The sequence below is a fragment of the Podarcis cretensis genome (genome assembly GCF_951804945.1).
Source record: "Podarcis cretensis genome assembly, chromosome: 17".
Classification (NCBI taxonomy): domain Eukaryota; kingdom Metazoa; phylum Chordata; class Lepidosauria; order Squamata; family Lacertidae; genus Podarcis; species Podarcis cretensis.
The window spans coordinates 31,535,916-31,557,437 of NC_137187.1; the positions used below are offsets into that span (position 1 = coordinate 31,535,916).

The 21,522-nt window shown below is 42.6% G+C and overlaps 1 protein-coding gene and 1 long non-coding RNA gene across 2 annotated transcripts in view; one reads left to right on the forward strand and one right to left on the reverse strand.

The window, feature by feature from the left end:
- Nucleotides 1–16,698, reverse strand: part of LOC307206578 — a 29,417-nt gene extending 12,719 nt beyond the window's left edge. Inside the window, exon 1 of the long non-coding RNA XR_013834374.1 lies at nt 15,320–16,698. This is a non-coding gene — a long non-coding RNA (uncharacterized lncRNA). The remainder of the gene's footprint in view (nt 1–15,319) is intronic.
- An 895-nt stretch (nt 16,699–17,593) lies between these two features.
- Nucleotides 17,594–21,522, forward strand: part of RIMKLB (ribosomal modification protein rimK like family member B) — a 41,659-nt gene continuing 37,730 nt past the window's right edge. The window contains exons 1-2 of the mRNA XM_079959665.1: nt 17,594–17,751; nt 18,443–18,860. The gene's annotated coding sequence lies outside the window, so the exon portion shown is untranslated. The remainder of the gene's footprint in view (nt 17,752–18,442; nt 18,861–21,522) is intronic.

A 21,522-nucleotide genomic window follows, 5' to 3' on the forward strand; every position in this document is an offset into this window, starting at 1 on the left:
CTTGGGATCAGCAGGAGCTGTGCAAGAGTGCTGGCACAATGGTGCGGGTCTTAGTCGCTTCAGCGGCATTGGACAGGAGAACCTCTGAGTGGGAATTATTCCATGTAGTAGTTTGCCTTAATGGTGCCTAAAGTCTGCCATCTGAGAGGGATGTTTCATGGCAGGGCTGCCCTTGCAAGGTCTGGGCGGGGTATAAATAATAAATTATTATTATTATTATTATTATAACTGATAGGCACTGGGCTGGATAATGCAGGGGTGGCTCCAAATGGGTTTGTGAATAGCAGGAATGTTACACGGTGTTTGCAGACCCAAATATGTCAGTATTTTTTCCCATCGCATCTCTGCCACAGTTGTACCTCACCTTTTCCCATTTTCTCTCTAAAGCTCATTTTATTTTATTTATAATCAAATGAAAATCTAGGCAGATTGTGTGATCATACAGTAGTCCCCCAGCAAAATTCCAGTTAATTTCCACAGATCTGCATTGCCTCCTTGCACTTTTTTAAGGTATGTTCTGATCTCAGAAACCACTGATCTATTGTACACTATAATTGTACAGCTATTAATCACACGTGGCAATACTACATGCATGCTTTTCTTTGGACAAAGGAACATAATATTAAGGGCCCAATCCTATACTTCAGCTACATGGGCTGGGGGGCTATTGAATATGGTGATTGCCTCCCTACACTGGCAGCATGTGAGATATGCCACCACCGTGTGAGAGCCACTAATATGACTGCACAGATATGCTGGGGTATGTTGCTCTGGTATAACAGTCAAAATGGAGATGAGACATGGGCGAGACGGGGAAGAAACAGGCTCTCATCAAATCCTATATGCCAGTTTGCTGCTGCAATTGTTTCTCGTGTCTCTCCTGCCTTGCTATATGTCAATACTATATTGTCCCCAACAGCTTCATTTAGATGTTAAAGCCTTGGGGAAAAGACTCTATTCTATGGCACCCTACAATATAACTGTCAGGGGACAGTGGAACAATTATCCAATGTTACCTACCCCCAGGGACGCAGGGACGCTGTGGCCCTAGTGTCCCTAGGGACGCAGGTGGCGCTGTGGGTTAAAGCCTCAGCGCCTAGGACTTGCCAATCGAAAGGTCGGCGGTTCGAATCCCTGCGGCGGGGTGCGCTCCCGCTGCTCGGTCCCAGCGCCTGCCAACCTAGCAGTTCGAAAGCACCTCCGGGTGCAAGTAGATAAATAGGGACCGCTTACCAGCGGGAAGGTAAACGGCGTTTCCGTGTGCGGCTCTGGCTCGCCAGAGCAGCGATGTCACGCTGGCCACGTGACCCGGAAGTGTCTCCGGACAGCGCTGGCCCCTGGCCTCTTAAGTGAGATGGGCGCACAACCCCAGAGTCTGTCAAGACTGGCCCGTACGGGCAGGGGTACCTTTACCCTTTACCTTTACCTTTACCTACCCCCAGGCCAGTGCAAAGGGGGGCGGGCAGCCAGGTACACTTGCCCCAGCAATCACAGAAGTAGGCCTGCCACTATAATGTTCCCTTCTAGCAATGTCACCCAAACATATCCTGGTCAGTCCCAATCACTCACACGCTCACCAACCTTCCCGCTGGAAGAATCACACCAGTGTTCATGCATCCCTTATACTCTCATACAAACTACCCTCATGCATCCACATGTACCGTCATCACACTAGCTATCATGGGGGAAAATGACTTGCTGATAAACACCTTACAATATTCTAGCTATAAGGATAACATATAATAATGAGTTCTAGCACTCATCCCTTCCCTACTTCGTCAGGAGTCACAAACAATCCTCCCTATCTCTCACTCATAGCATCTGCCACAAATTGGTAGATAATTACTGGCAATTGGACTCAATCAAATGCAGCTACTTAGACCAGCTTGGTGCCCCCCAGATGTTTTTGACTACAATTCCCATCAGCCCCAGCCAGCAGGGCTCTGCAAGCTGTGAAATAAAGGTTTGAACTTTCAAGAAAAGTGACTGCCTTTCAAATGTTGATGAAAGTCAGGGCATGTTTTTAAAGGGGGATGCCACAACTATGTTGTTATTATTTTTTTATGATTTTGAAGATCTATGCCTCTATTCAAAAAAAGCTTCCCCAAGATGGCACATAGTCATTATAAAATATATTAAAATAACATAATTGTCTTAAATTGTAAAACAGCAGTATAAAATGCTTCACACCAGGAGAAAAGACACATTATTTAAATCTGTTGATTTAAATACACCATTAATGAATACAGCAGTAGGAAATATGTCTGACAGGGAAGTTCTTGCTTGAGTTCAAAGGGAAAGGGATAGAATACATGCATCTGCAATATACATTTAGAAAGCATGCATTTGCCTAAAAGATGGATAGAGACAACTGTTCGCTTTTTTAACAGTTAAAAGAAGGCTTCAGAATCAATACACGCCATGCCTAGTGACCCTAGGATGATGTCTGTATCTGCATTCCAACATTTTTTGATAATGTGGAACAGTGATGAAATTGCTTTTCTCCACCCCCTGAAAGTCAGCCAAGAATGTCAGCTGCCTGTAGGCCCATCCATATTCTCACATGACTAAAGACATTTATTCAGACAAGAGACTTTGCATTATGCTTTTGAAATTTATTTGTCAATCCTTGAATCACAATTCAGTATGAAATAGTACTGAATGATTCAAAGAACCAATTGAGTAGTTGACACAAACACTTCTCAAGAAATCAAATGACCAGAACTTACAAGTACAAATTTCTTATATTCGAATCAAAGAGTGAGTTCAAAGTCTAAATAGTACCATCTTTGTGTAAAGCCACCATTCAAGAAACCTAGAGTTGTATCCAACTAAGTTTTACTTAGAACAGACCCTTTGAAATTAATAGACCTACCTTAGCCATGCTAATTCATTTCCGTTCATTTTACTCTGAATAAAACTTTGTGGAATACCACCCCAGGACTCAATTTGTATATTTGGGCAAATGCTTCATCACCCTCATGCCTGAGATGTAAAGAAAAAATGAAGCATATTAAATTACTAAACAAAGAAAAGGGTGGGGAGGAACATTAACATGTCAAACACAAGCAGAAGTGCCTCACAACTGCTAATGCAGGGATATGACCCTAGTCTAGAGGAAGTTGGATTCCAACTCTGCTTGCATCTTCTATGTTGTAGTTTGGAAGTACCGGTACTTTCCCCCACATGGTATACCAGATTTAATTATTCTTTAGATACAGCAGATAATTTTTTTTAATACTCTTAACGTGCTTTTGTCTTCAATTATGTTGTTGTTCGCCACCTTGGTGACTTCTTGTTTAAAAGTTGTGTATAAATTGAAAAATAACCAGACTTATCCAGGATGTCTCTGCAACTTTTGAGCTGGAATATAAATGGCTGTAACATTCCGGAAAAAAGAAGGAAAATTTTTCATATATTGAAAAAGGAACAATTGGACATTATTTGCTTACAAGAAACACATGTGACTAGGCTCCACCGGAAAGTACTAATAAATAAAAGACTTGGTCAGGAATTTATATCTTCAGACAAAGTAAAGAAGAGAGGCGTGGTGATATATGCAAAAGAGAGCCTGTCACCTAAATTCTTATTTAAAGATGAATATGGAAGAATTTTGGCAATCGAAATACAACATCAAGGAGAAAAGATTCTGATATTAGGAATTTATGCACCAAATGAAGGGAAGTCGGAATTTTTCAAGAAGTTGCATGAGACTATGCTGGAACATCTGGATTATGACAACATCATCATGATGGGAGACATGAACGGGGTCGTATCAACAAACATGGATAAGTCACAAAGCCAGAATGTTACTAAAGATGGCAGACTACCAAAGACCTTTTTTGAACTGACTGACAATATGGACTGGATTGACATTTGGAGAACGAAGAATCCCTTGGGAAAAGAAGGAACATTCTTCTCTGAAGCTCAGCTGACTTGGACAAGAATCGACCAAATATGGATAACTAGAGGTCTGGCACCGAAGGTCAGAAAGGTGGAAATCTGCCCAAAAACCTGCTCCGACCATAACGCACTGAAAATGGATATGATACTATTACCAACTGGTTCCTTTAGATGGAAGATGAATGACAATCTGTTCAGAGATCAGGAGATTACTAAGAAGGCCCAGAAAGCATTGAAGGATTACTTTGAGATAAATATGAACACTGCGGTGGAAAAAAGAATTATTTGGGATGCAAGCAAAGCTGTGATGAGGGGGTTCTTGATACAACAGAATGCGGCAAGGAAGAGGATACAAAATGACAGAAAAGATAAGATTTTGGAGAAAATAAAAGAATTGGAGAAGAAGTTAAGATCAAACCCGAAGTCTCTGCCGATCTTGAGAGAAATCAAACTCTATCAAGCACAGTATTCTAAACTGATAAATCAGGAAATAGAGTGGAAGATTAAATTAATGAAACAAAAAACTTTTGAATCGGCAAACAAATGTGGGAAACTGCTAGCTTGGCAGTTGAAGAAGAGACAAAAATTGAATACAGTTACAAATTTGGAAATTGAAGGAAGAAACATTCAGAACCCCACGGAGATTAGAAAGTGTTTCCAGAAATATTTCAAAAAATTATATACTCAAGGGCCGCAGAATGAGGACGAGATAAAACAATTTTTGGAGAAAAATGGACTTAAAAGGCTGTCACAAGAAAATAGATCTCTCCTGAACAGTAAAATAACATGTCAAGAAATTGAACAAGCCATTCAAAACATGAAACCGGGCAAATCTCCAGGGCCAGACGGGCTAACCTCCAAGTATTATAAGATATTAAAAGACCATTTGATTCAACCACTGATGGAGGTTAGCAATGAAATTATGGAGGGGAGGAGGGCGCCGGAATCGTGGAAGGAAGCTTTCATCACATTGATACCAAAATCGGAAGCTGAAAAGACGCAACTTAAGAACTACCGTCCCATCTCCCTTTTAAATGTGGATTACAAAATTTTTGCAGATGTTTTGGCAAGTAGATTTAAAAAAGTTCTAAATGAAGTAATTCATAAAGACCAGGCAGGCTTTCTCCCAGGTAGACACATGTTTGCTAATACAAGGAACATTATTGACATTTTGGAACTTTTGCAAACTGATATAAATACAAAAGCAGTGTTAATCTTTATAGATGCGGAGAAGGCCTTTGATAATATCTCTTGGAAATTTATGAAGGGAAATTTAAAAGAAATGGGAGTGGGTCGGGGTTTTGAGAATGGGATTGATGCAATATATTCAGAACAAAAGGCTAAATTGATAGTAAACAATGTGGTTACTGAAGAGTTTAAAATTGAAAAAGGAACACGACAAGGCTGCCAGATTTCCCCTTTGTTATTTATATCAATTCTGGAGGTGCTCTTGAATATGATTAGAGGGGACCGGTTGGTGGAAGGGATTCAGGTCGGAGCGAAACAATATAAACTTAAAGCTTTTGCAGATGACCTAGTTTTGACCCTGCAGGAGCCAGAATCTAGTACAAAAAGAGTATTACAACTGATCCAAGATTTTGGTCGGGTGGCAGGATTTAAACTAAATAAACAGAAAACTAAGGTGTTGGGGAAAAATCTGACAGATGTAGAGTCGGAACAGTTTCAGAGAGAAACGGAACTAACTGTGGTTAAAAAAGTAAAGTACCTAGGGGTAAACATAACAGCAAAAAATCTGAGTCTATTTAAGGATAATTACGAAAAATGTTGGTCTGAAATTAAGAGAGATTTGGATAGTTGGACAAAATTGAAGCTTTCTCTGTTAGGCCGAATTGCCGCTGTTAAGATGAATGTATTGCCAAAGATGTTGTTTTTGTTTCAAACATTGCAGATTGTGGACAAGACAGAGTGTTTCCGGAAGTGGCAGAGAGATATATCTAGATTTGTCTGGCAGGGCAAAAAGCCCAGAATTAAGTTTAAGATACTAACTGATGCGAAAGAAAGAGGGGGCTTTGCCCTGCCGGACTTAAAGTTGTATTATGAAGCCGCAGCTTTTTGCTGGCTAAAAGACTGGCTACTTCTCGAAGACACTGACGTATTGGATTTGGAAGGGTTTAACAATGCTTTTGGTTGGCATGCATATCTATGGTATGATAAGGTTAAGATCAATAAGGTCTTCAAGAACCATATTGTCAGGAAAGCAGTTTTTAATGTCTGGACAAAATACAAAGACTTACTGGAAAACAAAACTCCGAGGTGGCTTTCACCTCTGGAAGCTAAGGCCCGAAAAAGACCCAATATGGAGGCCAAATGGCCAAAATATTGGGAAATATTAGAAAAAGATGGAGACAATTGGAAATTGCAGAGTTTGGAGAAAATGAAGGATAAAGTGCGAGATTGGTTACACTACGCTCAGATTAAAGAAGTTTTTAAAAATGACAAAAAGCTAGGGTTCCAGGTGGAGAAATCGAAGTTGGAAACAGAACTGTTAGAGCCTAAGACTAAGGTATTATCAAGAATGTATAACTTGCTGCTGAAATGGAATACACAAGACGAAATGGTTAAATCGGTTATGATAAAGTGGGCTCAGGATATTGGGCATAATATTATGTTTGAGGACTGGGAAAGGTTGTGGACCACTGGGCTGAACTTCACTGCATGTAATGCTCTGAAGGAAAATGTAATGAAAATGATATACAGATGGTACATGACCCCAGTTAAACTTGCCAAAATATACCATTTGTCTGATAATAAATGTTGGAAATGTAAAGAACATGAAGGAACATTCTTTCACCTCTGGTGGACTTGCCCTAGAGTGAAGGCCTTCTGGGAAATGATATATAATGAGTTGAAAAAGGTATTTAAGTACACCTTCACTAAGAAACCAGAGGCCTTCCTTCTGGGCATTGTCGGCCAGAAGGTGTTAAAGAAGGACCGAACATTTTTTATGTATGCAACAACGGCAGCAAGGATACTCATCGCCAAGAGCTGGAAAACTCAAGATCTACCCACGCTGGAAGAGTGGCAGATGCAGCTGATGGACTATATGCAACTGGCCGAGATGACTGGCAGAATCCGAGACCTGGGAGAAGAGAGGGTTGAAGAAGACTGGAAGAAATTCAAGATTTATCTACAAAAGTATTGTAATTTGGTTGAAGGCTAAGAAGGATGCTAGATCATAAATAATTGCCTACCACTGAATTAGATTTGAAACTGACGATAAGTGAGATTGAGGGAAATATAAAATTTGTGGAGAATAGATCAAATTAATTGAACAAAATTTAAGAATATAAACAAGATGATAAATTGCTGGGAAAAATTTATAACGATGTAAGTGGGAGTGGGAGACGTGAGGGAGTCCAAAGAAGTTCTGAAAAATGTGTTATGATTCATGTTATATTGTTTATTATTTTTGCATTTTGTATTTTAAAAAAAAATCCTAATAAATATTTATAAAAAAAAAAAAAAGTTGTGTATAAATTGTTTTAATAAATGAACCATCCTGAACCTTATTTTTTCCTCAGAACCTAACTCACCTTGCTCTGGGTTGGGGAAAAAGATTTTAAGAGCGCAGCCTAAGTCCTGCTGTTGAAATGTCCATATACAGTGCACTCTTTTTTCTTTCTCATGCTTTCTCTCAGAAGGGAACCAGTAAAAAAAAATTTCCTTCTTCTGACATGGTTCATAGGTGCTTTTTTCAGGAAAAGGTGTCTGCCTCATCCCCATACATGCTCATGGCTCATTCAGCCATGGAGGGTATGCCTGCCATTATGGAGGGTCACAATAAGCCCTTTTCTTCCTTTTGAATGGCATATGGGCACTGTAGACTGCCAGCCTAAACTGAAAGTGGTAATGCCTGGAGTTGTTTCAACCAGAGTTCTGCAAATTGCATCAGATATAGACATTTTTCTTCCTGCTCCAGTTCCATAGCTGAAGGGAAGGTCCGATAGCTACAGGTGCCACCACTACTCAGGCTAGAGAAAGTTCTTCCCCTTGTTATTTTAGAAGCAGAATCCATTCTAGGGGTATGTCCAGAAGTCAGGTTACATTTTTCTGCCTCCCCTATCTTTCCAAAGGCAATCCTGGGGGCAAAGTGCTTTTCCTATTGCTGTGTTCTGTGTTGATTGCCCCTTAAGAGAGAATGGTTCTTCCATTAACCTCTAGGCCCCAGCCCTGCAAATCTAGGGAGCTGCTCTCCTTTCCATTGGTTCTTTTGCTAGGGCTTCCTCCATTGATGGTAAGGGTTCTAATAATACTTTTGAAGAAGAATAGTGCACAGGGGCAAATCAGATTCTTTTTGGTCTGGTATGTTCTGGACACCTTTCAGTTAAATGTTTCAGAAACTCTTCCAGCACCCACCAAACCAGTTGGAATGGACCTACCTTTTCCTACTCTGTTTGTCTCAGGTTCCTTGGTTCTTTTCCTGGTGTGTGAATTTGCCATCAGAAAATAAAGAATGGGCTGAACCCTTTGGGTGGGGTAAACCATCCCTTTCTTGTTCAAGAAATTATATTACCCAATGGTGTTTTAACAAGTGTTGTGTGAAGAGATGGTTTAGTGGCTCCCTTAACTCCTAAAGCTCCATTAATTTGGATGAGATAATGTGGGGCTGACACGAACCCCTTGACATGTTGAAAGAATGTATTAAAGGGATTGTGGGACCCTCCCTGTTGCCATGCTCTCCTAATATCTGCATGTTCAAATTACATCAGAAGTTCTACTTGTGTACATGAGTAGAAGTTTTGATGTAACTTTGAATGTGTGGTCACCAGAAGAATGTGAGGGTGGTGTGGAGGCATGGCTTTCCCATGTGGCCTCATGCCCTCTTCCCATCTCCTCTAAATACATTGAGGGGTTGTGTGAAGCCCCAGATTGCAGAGTATACCTTGCATAGGAGAGCTGAGGCTTTAGCCCTAGCCTTTGAGCCTCCTCGGCTTCTTCATACTTGCCAGGGCTGCCCTCATATCAGCAAATGAGATTAGCCTCACCAGCAGTCTTTTTCACAGATGCTTTCCTAGATGCTTTGCAAACAGAAACCCACTCAAACAAGAGAGAGGCTGTCTATGTGTGCCTCCTAAAAAAGGGACCAGAAACCCTCCACTTTGAAACATTCCTTTCATCCCTCTTTTCTTCCCAGAATAGATGTGACAACAACAGGCTCAAATGGCATTCTTCCAAGTCAAAAGGCAGCTCCATATATTCTTAACCCTTTGGTAACAAGCCCTCTCTTCCTCACGACTAGAGGGATGCCAGCCTTAACTCCTTCCTTTTAGTGGCAAACTTCAGGCCTTTACAGACACCTGGAGGACCATCAGTTCATTAAGGAAGATGTTACAAATGCTTCATAAATGCTCTTTCCTTGGATACTTTCATATTTTGTTGGATTGGGTCATTCTATCCCCTGTCTGCAGCATGGAAGAACACAAGTTGAAATGTGTGCAGCAGAGGGCAACCAAGATGATGAAGGGTCTGGAAACAAAGCCTGATGAGGGAATGGTTGAGGGAACTGGGTATGTTCAGCGCAGAGAAGAAAAGATTGAGAGGTGATATGATACCCATCTTCAAATATCTGAAGGGCTGTCACAGGAAAGATGGAGCAAGCTTGTTTTCTGCTGCTCCAGAGGGTAGGATCTGAGCCAATGGCTTCACATTACAAGAAAGGAGATTCTGACTAAACATTAGGAAGAACTTTCTGATGGTAAGAACTGTTTGACATTGGAACAGGCTACTTCAGAAGGTGATGGACTTTCCTTCATAGGAGGTTTTTAAACAGAGGCTGGATATCCATCTGTGGGGGATTCTTCAGTTGTGATTCCTGCATTGCAGGAGGTTGGGCTAGATGACACTTGTATCCCTGATCCAGCTCTACAATTGTATGATTCTATTGCCTCCACATTCACGTTCACCCTTGTCATTGAACTTTCTAGGATTCGCTTGAAGGAACAACCAGTTCCAGTTTGGAGCCCTTTCCTTCAGTATCTTTTCCAGCCTCTGAAGCATCTGAGAACCCTGACTGCTCATCCATTTTACATAGATTATTTTTATTAGTGTCCCTTCCTTCCGCCAAGGAATCGGAACATCCACCTTACCTCAGCTGAGGTGTCTCAGCATCCTAGTAAACAAAACCTGTCCAATAGATCCAGCATCCAGGAGTTCCCCTCAATACATGTCTGAACAGTGTTTCTCTTTCAGAAGAGAGGATTTTGACCCCTTCAGAATAAGTTACCCAGTTCATCTTCAATCCCTCATCAGACTGCTAGGCAAGATGATTTGCATCATGGTTAGTCTCTTCAAAAACCTTTCTGTTACCCTTCTACGATGAGACCCTATCTTTCTTAAATCCTTCCCTAAGCGGTTCACAAGAGCTAGCACTTCAAGCAAGTCATCAATTCCTGCACTGTTCCATCAGCCTAGAGACTAGTGCCGGATTTACATATAAGTTAAACAAGCTCTAGCTTAGGGCCCCACTCTCTTGGAGGCCCCCCCAAAATTTAAAGGATGTACATTTCCAAAATATAAGACAAAAACAAATAAAATAAAACTTACATACAGCAACAGTGTTTTGTGTTGTGTAGGTTTCTATGATGTAAGTAATGGGCCCTGCCTGCTAGCCTGCTCCCTGAAATATCACATAAAAAGGGCCCCATTACCTTCAGTAGCTTAGGGCTGCATCAAACCTAAATCTGGCTCTGCTAGAAACTGTGGTAATAACTGGTGTCAACCAGTCTAGCTGAGCCATGCAAGCTGAGCAATGTTTAAGGGACATGGTGGCAGAAGGAGACCTCTTGCAGCATAAGCCTCTTTGAACTTTGGGTGAGTCAACTTCCATTGAAAGCCTTTCCTAAATGACACAGTCCCAGAGATATCCTTGTTCACCCAGACAGCATATGTACTAAGTCTTATGTCAACAGACAAGCAGGAATGAGTTTTCCACAACTCCTCAAAGAGGTGATCTGTTCGCTTCCTTGAGCAGAAACTTATTACTTCCCCGGTAACCCATAATCTGAGGAGAGGGCTTCTGGAAGACTTTTCAGGAGGTCTGGTTCTTATTTCCAGAACAATCAAGAGAATTAGGAATCAGAAGACACATATCATCTTTATTGCCCCTCATTTCCTACAGGTTTCAGACTCTCAATCCATGATCTCTTCTGGAAATTCTGTATTGCTGCATGACATGCCTCCTCCTACAACTGCCTGGAGGTTGAAAGGCAGACTCTTGTAGCCCCGAGCTGCCATCCCAGAGTAATTTCCACTCTTTTAGTCTCATGCAAATCTCCCACCTCTGTACCAATAATACTTTGGTTTCTACCCCCTTATACATGATTTCAAAATAAACTTAACAGAATAGAAGGGCCTTTTAAAAGGCTGTGACAAGTCAGACACAGCAGCCCTTGGAGCTTCCAGGCCTTCATATAAATTTCTTGAAAAGATGGATTTCTGCTGTTTCCAGCATAACTGCAAGTTCTGGAGGACATCCCATTTCTTCTAATACCTGCAAACTTCCTATCTGATATCTCCACCTCCAGTTCGCTGTATGCCTTCTTGGAGTCTAAATATGGCTTTCAAAGTTCCTCCTTGGAGCTTTTTAAACCCCTTGAAGCTGCTTCCCTTAATTTACTCACCCTCAAAACAAACTTGCTACTGACCGTAAACCTCAGCACACTGGGTTTTTTAGATCTGGGCCTTTTCTCTAGAACTTGAACTATGTATTCCATTCAGGTCGGAGTGAAGCAATATAAACTTAAAGCTTTTGCAGATGACCTAGTTTTGACCCTGCAGGAGCCAGAATCTAGTACAAAAAGAGTATTACAACTGATCCAAGATTTTGGTCGGGTGGCGGGATTTAAACTAAATAAACAGAAAACTAAGGTGTTGGGGAAAAATCTGACAGATGTAGAGTCGGAACAGTTTCAGAGAGAAACAGAACTAACTGTGGTTAAAAAAGTAAAGTACCTAGGAGTAAACATAACAGCAAAAAATCTGAGTCTATTTAAGGATAACTATGAAAAATGTTGGTTTGAAATTAAGAGAGACTTGGATAGTTGGACAAAATTGAAGCTTTCTTTGTTAGGCCGAATTGCTGCTGTTAAGATGAATGTATTGCCAAGAATGTTGTTTTTGTTTCAAACATTGCAGATTGTGGACAAAACAGAGTGCTTCCGGAAGTGGCAGAGAGATATATCTAAATTTGTCTGGCAGGGCAAAAAGCCCAGAATTAAGTTTAAGATACTAACTGATGCGAAAGAAAGAGGGGGCTTTGCCCTGCCGGACCTAAAGTTGTACTATGAAGCCGCAGCCTTCTGCTGGCTAAAAGACTGGCTACTTCTCGAAGACACTGACGTATTGGATTTGGAAGGGTTTAACAATGCTTTTGGTTGGCATGCATATCTATGGTATGATAAGGTTAAGATCAATAAGGTCTTTAAGAACCATATTGTCAGGAAAGCAGTTTTTAATGTCTGGACAAAATACAAAGACTTACTGGAAAACAAAACTCCGAGGTGGCTTTCACCTCTGGAAGCTAAGGCCCGAAAGAGACTCAATATGGAGGCCAAATGGCCAAAATATTGGGAAATATTAGAAAAAGACGGAGACAATTGGAAATTGCAGAGTTTGGAGAAAATGAAAGATAAAGTGCGAGACTGGTTACATTACGCTCAGATTAAAGAAGTTTTCAAAAATGACAAAAAGGTAGGGTTCCAGGTGGAGAAATCGAAGTTGGAAACAGAATTGTTAGAACCAAAAACTAAGGTATTATCAAGAATGTATAACTTGCTGCTGAAATGGAATACACAAGACGAAATGGTTAAATCGGTTATGATAAAGTGGGCTCAGGATATTGGGTATAATATTATGTTTGAGGATTGGGAAAGGTTGTGGACCACTGGGCTGAACTTCACTGCATGTAATGCTTTGAAGGAAAATGTAATGAAAATGATATATAGATGGTACATGACCCCAGTTAAACTTGCCAAAATATACAATTTGTCTGACAATAAATGTTGGAAATGTAAAGAACACGAAGGAACATTCTTTCACCTCTGGTGGACCTGTCCTAGAGTGAAGGCCTTCTGGGAAATGATATATAATGAGTTGAAAAAGGTATTTAAGTATACCTTCACTAAGAAACCAGAGGCCTTCCTTCTGGGCATTGTCGGCCAGAAGGTGTTAAAGAAGGACAGAACATTTTTTATGTATGCAACAACGGCAGCAAGGATACTCATCGCTAAGAGCTGGAAAACTCAAGATCTACCCACACTGGAAGAGTGGCAGATGCAGCTGATGGACTATATGCAACTGGCCGAGATGACTGGCAGAATCCGAGACCTGGGAGAAGAGAGGGTTGAAGAAGATTGGAAGAAATTCAAGATTTATTTACAAAAGTATTGTAATTTGGTTGAATGCTAAGAAGGATGCTAGATCATAAATAATTGCCTACCATTGAATTAGATTTGAATTTGATGATAAGTGAGATTGAGGGAAATATAAAATTTTTGAAGATTAGATTAAATTAACGGAACAAGATTCAAGAATATAAATAAGATGATAAATTGCTGGAAAAAAATTTATAATGATGTAAGTGGGAGTGGGAGACGCGAGGGAGTCCAAAGAAGTTCTGACAAATGTGTTATGATCCATGCTATATTGTTTATTATTTTTGCATTTTGTATTCAAAAAATTTCAATAAATATTTATAAAAAAAAAAAAATGAACTATGTATTCCCAAAATGACAAGAATTATCCTGTGTTATTACCCTCCAAGTTAACATTAATTTGACCTATCATGGAGCAGGGAATTGATCTTGCCATTCTTTAGCTCTTATCTCCCAAAGAACAAGCACCACGTTTCAGGAAAGAACCCCCCTGGATGATATGTTCAAAACAGCCTCTTGGGTCTCTGTAGACAGGCCACTACAGGACTGAAACATATGCCACTATTTAAGGCAGTTTCCTAAAGCAGGATCCATAACAACCTGTATATCCTAGGGCTCAGAATATGTGGGGGTATTTGGATACCAAGTTCTCCCTTCCAGGGATGTACAGTGGTACCTCGGTTTTTTAACGTCTCCGTTGACGAATGTTTTGGAACTCGAACGCCGTAAACCCAGAAGTAAATGCTTCGATTTTCGAACACGCCTTGGAAGTCAAACATGCCACATGGCTTTGATGTTGTGTTTTCCTTATTGAGACTTTCGTTTTGAGTTTTTGAATGTTTTGGAACTCGAACGGTCTTCTGGAACAGATTACATTCGAAAACCAAGGTATCACTGTACTACTTTTTAAAAATACCAGTCAGAAGTGTCTTCCTGCCCATGTGGGGAGAAAGTATTATTTTTACCCTGATGAACATTTATTCTCATGGGTAGGACATCCTGCCCATCTCTGCATTTACTCCAGTTACTATGAATCTTATATTTTCCAGATTTTGTTTGATTTTTTGGAGAGTGGGAATTATCTTGCTCTCTCTGTTCCAATTAATATGATCTGTTGGTTTCATTTCTTCCCATTCTATGGTGGTAGTTCTTCTTTCTAGCTCTTTCTATTGCAGATGCTTTTTCTTTAATTTGCTGTGTAATTGAGTATATGGTGAGCATTTCTCACCTTACAGGAAGTGACTTTTTAGCCCTGTTTTCACAGTCCCGGAGGCAGGACCTAACTGAATCCGGAATGTCCTCTGCCCCAAACCTGAATTCTCATCAGGTAAGAACTGCATTCCTCCACCATCCAAGACTTATCTCTGCTGTTTAACATTGTTGTAGAAGTATTGAATTGCATATGTCAGGAGTAGGCAACCTTTTTCTGACCAGTGGGGCAGATCTTAATCTCCTCACCCATGGTGGGACAAATCTGACAGGGCAGGGCGAGAGCACCTACCTGTCAGTCACCTGATGCCATAGTGATGTCAGGTGGTGCTATATTTTGAGGCCCTTGTTGTCACAACTTCAAAGTACTGTACAATGCAGGGCAGTTTTTTAAAGGTCTTTCAAACAGACCTGTGCTGTTCTTTGAACTTTGGGTTTTTGGAGGTTCAAAGAGCAATGCTGGGAGAGAGAAGTAGCTTCCAGTGTCCATCAGCTGTTGAGTAGAAGCAGGCCTTACTCTAGCAAAGGAATGATCTGGAGCTCACTTTAAGCTACTGATAGTTCCTTTTCAAAAATGTATTTATTAAACATTTATTAAACACTGAATTTTTATAAGTACATAGTTTCCTGATAAGTTCTTTTTGAAGCCCTGCCCTTATCCACCCCACACCTGACATCATGTGTAGAGACAGGTGTGTAGGGCAGGTGGATGTAACACCCCCAAAATGGCCCAGCAAGCCACATCTTGGATGACATGGGTACATGTGGGTGAAGAAAGTTCCATATAAATATTAAAGGTTGTGAAAATTACTTACATAAAATGAGTTTAAGTGGGAAGGTGGCTTTGAAGATGTGCGAGCATGAATTCCTGGAAGTTGCTCCATAGGGTTAAGAGAACTCATGTTAGGCAATGTGCGGCAAGCTGGGGGGCAGCAGCAATATTAGGCAGCAGCCCTAAACAATAGGTGGTTTCTACACTCATCTGTAATATGGAAATAACACTGGCTTGCTTCATAAGGTTGCTGTGTGTAGTGTGTTCATTTAGAAGAGTTCATCTTGCCTGTCTCCTAGGGATTCACCGCTAGCGTAGCATAAACCATACAAGGCACTCTGGCATGCCTTAAAATACTTGGTAAGTGATTTGATGACGTTTTGTGGCACTTCAGTTAAAAAATCAAGAGAATTTATGAGGTTCAGTGTCCTGAGTCCATGTTTTTGTGCTGTAGTGGTGCAGGGAACACACAGCCCACCTATTTTTGTGATGCAAACTGTGGGCAGGGATGTGATCTGATGACAATTTAGGTAGAATCCATGTGGATAGGTGGAGTGGATTGACATTTCTGCCTCATAGTGGTGCTGTTAAGCCCTGGATCTGTAACCGGCCCCCCCCCCCATTTCATGATGCCTTTTGGGGAAGCCTATACAGGAAAAAAACATGCCAATTCATGTATGTGTGCATGATCTCGCTTTTGCACCAGGATGGCTCTGCAATTTTCACAGTTCAGCTGATGAACGTTGATGCAAAGTGCAATTTAGCAGTTTTTTCGGGGGGGGGGGGCTGCCATGTAAAAACCACGTGCTGATTCTTGGTTTTGCGCCACGGCACCGGGTGTGGCAATTTTCCTGGCTGAGGGTGTAGCTTTGCCACCTGCAGTTTGATGGTGGAGGGCGGTGAGTGTCCCACCCCATGGAAAGATGCCGACAGTATTTTTAGGAACGTGACAGATCATTTCTCTCCTTCTTTTCAGCGTTATTCCACTCCTTTTTCCCTCAGAGCCCTCGCTGTGAGGCGTTCGCACCTCAGGGCAAGCGCGGGCTTACGTTTGCGCGTTTTCCTTTCACTCCAGAGGCCTACAAAGCGGGCGAATACGACGGAAAAAAAATTATTTTTGGCGGAGGAGGGGTTGGGATGCAGAACTGGCCACGAATTCTTGGGGTGCGTGGGGTTAAATATCTCCTCAGCTTCGCCGGGAACCATTACGCCGCGTCGGAGCCAGGAGAGGAGGAACGGCGGCGGCGGCGGCGGCGGCACTTCCCCCGGCTGCTTCCAGCTCACTTCCCCTTGTCTCTCCCTCACAACACGCAGCGCCCCCACCCCAAGTTTGTAACGATCCGAGCCACCTCAGAGGGCGGCAGCCCAGTTGGAGCGCGCGCTCGGCGGCGAGGGGAGGCGGGGCGCTCGCGCTCTCTCCGCGCGCCTTTCCCGCTCCTCGAGCCTGATTGGCTGCGAGGAAGGGGAGGGGGCTTCGAGACAACGGGCGCGCGAGGGAAAAGGGGCGGCGGCGGCGGCGGAGGCGCCCCTTCCCGCTCCCCCCACCCACCCTCCCTCTCACCGCGTACAGACTCGACGCCTTCCCTCGTTCCCCTCACGCCGCGGGCGCGCGCGCTGACGGCCGCGTCTTTCGGTTCCCCCCCTCCCCGCTTTTTCTCCCGTCCGCCTCCCTTTTAACCCTTTCCCTTTCTTCTCTTTAGGTCTGCCCGCTTTTTTTCCCCCACCGCCCGCTGCTCTTTTCCCCATCCGGCTCGTCGGTCGGTCAGTCGGGAAGGCAGAGCTCGGCCGTGAGGCGGTTTCTGAGGAGGCTCGCTCTGCAGAACAGCCTCTGGGGGCGGGCGAGCGAGCGAGCGAGCGGGCGGGAGCTGGGTGGGTGGGTGGGTTGCCTGCCTGCCTGCCTGCCTTTAAAGTCGAGGGGGGAGGGAGGCATTAATTGCTCGCTTCTAAACGAGGGCAAGTGGCCCCTCCCTCCTTCCCCCCTCCCCAACTTTCACGGTTTGGGTTGTGGACTCGCGGAAAGCTCCCCCCCCCAACAACCTCAAAGCGCGCGCGAGGAGGGCGGGGCAGATTCCGTCCACCCGTCTACGCCCCCCCCCCCTTTGTTTTCAGCCGTACTTCGCAATTTCTCCCAATTATTGATCATGATCACCGGAAATAATCGGGCAGGGTACTAAGGAGGGCGGGGAGGGGAGGGGGGAAAAACACCCCCACCCCCAATCTTTGTTCTTCGGATTCGCAAAGCGGTGGTTTAGCCCTCTTCGTTTTGCTGTAACTTCTCCCCTTCCCCCCTCTCCCACCCCACCCCCCCGTTTGAGCCCCCCCCTAGTTTATTTTTATTAACCCTCTTTCCCTAATAATCCAGGGAGGGGTCGGAAGACCGACGCATCTCTTTCTCTCTCTCCCCCCGACCCCCCAACCCTAAATCCAAAGTGCTGTTCACGGGAGGAGGAACAGGAGTCGGAAAGAAGCAACCAGGTTAGTCATTCGTGTAAAAGCCGTGCTGCCGACGTGATATTGGCTTCTGACTCATTTTTCTGTGTTCAAGATGGGGAACGCACGTGCATATTTTATTTTATAATTCTTTGTCTGAACGCAGGATGCTCCGGCGTTTGTGTCGACGTGCAAAAGCTACCGTGTGGGGAGTATAGTGTATTTTTGGCTTGTGTCATCTTAAAGCCCTTTCTGTTGGACCTTTAAAAAAAACATACCTGTTTTTTAAAGAACGAACGAACGGTAGCTTGGATAGAAAATACAATATCCCTGCAGACTTGTGTGCTAACGTCCGTTTTGTAGTAATTATTCTGCTTATTCCGTATACGCAAACTCTGTGCCTGAAACAATGACCTTTGCTTTTCTTGGGGGCTTAACAGTTTTACACATTAATTTGGCTTCACTTCGTTTCTGTATGACAGTAGTTCCGTTTAAGACGTGGGTGTTGAATGCAAGTTTTTACTAAAGCCAAGGCACAGATTTTGTCTTTTTAACTGTATCAAAAATGTAAAGCTCTGTTAGGCCAGTTTCTTTCCCCCTTTGAAGTTGCCTTAGGTTACACAGGGCTTTAGTAATTTGAGAATTTAACCATGAAGTTTGTCTTCTGTTGTACACCACTGTGTTAAGCTTTAAGTGTAGTAAACTAACCTGGATCTTTTCATTCTTTTTTTCCTAGATATTGCTGGTGCCAGGTGCAGCTTTTTAAGGGGCCCAGTTCTGAGGGAGCAGAAACACAAGAGGAGTTTACTGTACTTTGAATCCTCAGAATCTAAGATTCTTTTTTATCAACCTCCATTAGAGGGAGGAGGAATATAAAATCTGTCCCCCCACATTTCTTTACTCTTCAGAGCAGTAGTTAGGCATCACTCATTGGGGTACCAGGATAATACAGTTCACATGACAGCTTCTTTCTTATGGAGGCTCTGTGACCAAACCAAGCTTGAAGAGCTAAAAGGCACTGAGAGGACTTGATTACCTCCCTGGGGTGGGGTGGGGAGAAAGAGAGAAGGTCCCAAGAAAAGCCTCTTTGCATTGAAGGAAGATTGAAGCAACAGTCTCTGGATATTGCTGCTCTTCCCACCCCCAAGCGTTGGGTAAGTTACACTACCATTATTCACTTATTCATTCACTCTGTTCTGTTTCACTCCACCTCCACTCTACTATGTGGTGAAGAGACATGCCTCAATATGGTGAGCGTGGTGGTGGTGGGGAAGCAGGGATGACTGTGTGTTAGTGTAAAACATTGAAAAGAGGGTTTGTATCTCTTGCCTTGTGCATTACAAGTTTGGGGTTTATGTGCTGTTTATGTGGAAATAGCTGGCACCTGCAAAAAGGAATGCAGACTTAATGGGTGTGCAGAGACTTGTATCTCATAAGGGGATGACTTTTAGTATAATGGTACAAAAAAATAAGGATGAGTTGTACAAGTGAGTGGAAAAAAATCACACACACACACACACACCAAATGCACGGGAGGACACACAAAATGAGTTGGAAGATTAAGCAATGTTTTATGGTTCTGCAGTTGGACAAACACAATGGCTGAAACAGTCCTTTCTCTCCAGATTGGTGTCTTTTGCAAATAAAATAGGGATGCAGAGTAGTGGTGGTATTGATGTACGGATGCTTTCAAAGAAGTGTGTAGTTTATCACCTGGCTGCAGTGGCTGTTTCTATAATGGAGAGAGGATGAACAGCCAGAATATGCAGCTGTATGCAGGCTTCCCAGGTTGTGTTAACGCTTGCTCAATTTCAAATTGTGCTTCATTTTATGCTTTTAATACCTTGTGAGCCACTTTGGAAGGCATATTCCTGAAAGGAGCCTGTAATTAATGAAAGGAAAATCAAATATTTTTTATGTTCTAAGAACCAAAATTTGCTTATACAGATGATGGAGCAGAGTTTTCAACCAATGGGGTTTACAGTATCTGAGATGTGGTTTGGAATTGTATTTGTTTCATTGGGGTGATTCAGAGGCAATACCAAACCATGATTTGGCATTATATGAACAAGCCTGGCTGGGCCCTCAGGCATGTGGGCTTTGGTTTATTCTTCTGGATAAGCATAAATAATTTGCTGGTTTGGGATGAGGTGGCAAACTATGGGTTACCTCATACTAGGAAAGAAGGTTATAAATTGCTGTGCAGAAGGCACTGGAGATGGGAGGTGGAGTTTGTGAGCCTGAGGGACCAGCCAGACTCACGCACGTAATGCCAAGCCGTGTTTTGGTGTTATGTCTAAACCAACTCTTTACATGTAAGTTTTTACCTAAGTGTACTGAAATTCTGCACTTGTCCATTCTTCCTCTGGATCTTCTCATTTTGAAGTAGTATTTTAGCTAAATTATTTTTACATTTACACAACTGGGCTGTAATTTAAATGAATATGTTGTAAGGAACTTTAATTCCATTATGTGGCAATTGACCTTTTGGGTCCTGTCCACTGTCTGGTGGTTAGTGGGGATTCAATCAGGCTGACTTCTATTCCCAGCCATATAGGAAGGGTTGCTCCTGCCTAGGGGCCAAACTACATGTCACATTTGTCATGTAGTTGGTCCTTGAGTGCAAGCCTTTTCTTTTAGAAATTGCTAGTGTTCACCCCCATCCCAGATTGAGAATTTGACATTAAGGAGCTTTAACCCTGTGCTATGGTCATGGTACAGATTAGCTCACACCATCTTCAGATCAGGGCCCCAGTAGAGGTCAATGGACTAAATTCTTCTGAACTCATGGCAGGATCCTTGTCCAGATTGCCCCCTGCCCACACTGGCAATATGTGAAGGAAAAGTCTTGTACCCAAGACTTGAAAATCAAGTCTGGTTTGGCTTTAATCATCATAGTTCCTGAAGATTTTCCTGAAGAAAGTATGTATCATGGAATAAACAATTTAGCTTTTTAAAGTAATTTAAAAAATAATTTTCTAGTTTCACCCCAAGAAACAAAATCCAGTGCCAGAGATATTAAGGGGTAGGGCCACCCAGACAAGGGCTGTTCAGTCCTGCCATTGAATTCTATGGGATGTAGTAAACAATTTTGGACATAGTTGAATCGATGCGCTGCGATCAACAGAACTTGTTCCTCCCCCCCACTCCAGTGGTATCCTTGAGTGCATCACTTTACATGGGCCATAGTTCTATGGTAGAGCTCCTACTTTATGTACTGACTGTCCTAGGTTCAATCATTTGCATCTCCACAAATGCAGGTGATCAAAAAGATCTCTGCCAAAGGCCTCAGCACTTCTTCAGCAGCAGCTCCAAACCAAGTGTGTGTAACGGCTCGAGGCCCATCCCTGCTTTCGAGGACTAGGTAGACATAGGCAGATCTTACAGTCTCTGAATGCTCACTTTTGTATATGCTCCATTATTGGACTCCATATACTCCAGTTCCGCTGCTTAGAGACTTTAATTTGTATACCTACATAAATTGTTTCTCTTGCTTCCTCTCCCTATTAAATATCAGTTCTTACTGCTCCCATCCTCTTAAATTGTGCACTGGTTGTTTCCCTACTTACTTTCAGAAAGCCTGGGAGCTGGAGATACTGCACACTATTTAGGTGGACTCTGGTGTTCATACCTTCGTCAATCTCATTACTGTTTGAACCCAAGTTTCATAGTTCCCTCCACAAAAAGGGATTGCTGGTAGCAGTGCATTTTTCATAACAAAATGGGGTGCTGGTATTCATATATTGATAAATGTGCCGTGGGCGCCAGCACAAAATGGCTGCCATATGCAGCAAAAAAAGAATACTGTTGCAAAAA